The following is a 1265-nucleotide window of genomic DNA, read 5'->3' on the forward strand; positions in this document are numbered from 1 at the left end:
TATATTATGGTGCTTTTAAAACTATTAATAAACTTTAATATAAATATAAATCAGTGTTATAGAATAACTTACAAAATCCAATTGAATGACTGATAAAAGATTAATTTTATTTCTTCAAAGAATAGAAATAGATGAAGTCGAAAACAAAAACTTATATGATGTATAAATCGTTATAATTATACATTTTGAATGATATACATGATATAATAGGAAAACCATTGAAAATACAAGTTAGATCAAATATAATAAACAAATAAAACATTTTTGGATATTCTCATTTCTAAATTAAAATTATATTGTATAGGAAAATTTGTCAATGGTAATAAAATTATGTTTTCATCAAACTAAAAACCCACAACAAAAAATATAAATAATAATTAAAATAGTATGGTCTCACAACATGTCATATATCAAATAAAAATTAGAATACATCATAGTAAATAAGTATTTATCAAATGTTAAACTAAATAAATATAGACATTCCGCGCGAATCGCGGGGCTACCCTAGTCTATCTATATAAAATTGGCTTTTTCTCTTCTTATGACATGTGGAAGGGGGATTTGTTGACATGTGTCCTCGTGTTTTTTTTAAATCCTTCTTCATTTAAATTATTGCAATTTGCTCGATCAATTTCTAATTATGTACTATCTAATCTTTCTCATATTTATTGGTCCCTAAAATTCAAAAAATAAATAAAAGAATATAAATATATTTTAAATATTTAATTTATTCACAATTCAAAATAGCATAAACTTTCACCATTTTATTATTTACTAATTTTTATTATTTCATTTACAAATTATATATTTATTTCACTATTAATATCATAAGATAATCAAACTAAGAATAAAAAACTAGAGCATCAACGCAAATAACCAAGAAAGCAGGACAAAGAAAGAATAATAATCGAAAGGCCAAAACCACCAAGAAGCAGGAAGATATATGGCTAAAGCACTGGAATCACAACCAGTAGCTAAAAGGTAAGAAATACCTCAAAAACTAAACAAAAACATACAAGATGGCCATGCAAGTGCAAAACCACAAAGCTCTGGATAGAAGGGACCAAAGCTCCAAGAGACTAACTCCGCATACCTATACTAAGAGAAATATAGAAAGAAAAGAAACAACTTGAGAGAGGGAGAATGAAAGACAACCACAGAGAAATCAGAGACTAAACTTGAGACCAGAAATAACCTTCCAAGCCCACATAGCATACACGAACGAAAACATTATCCAAACCTGAAGTGGCAAACATGGTGAAAGG

The sequence above is a fragment of the Brassica oleracea genome, chromosome C4 (assembly GCF_000695525.1).
Source record: "Brassica oleracea var. oleracea cultivar TO1000 chromosome C4, BOL, whole genome shotgun sequence".
NCBI classification, from domain to species: Eukaryota; Viridiplantae; Streptophyta; class Magnoliopsida; order Brassicales; family Brassicaceae; genus Brassica; species Brassica oleracea.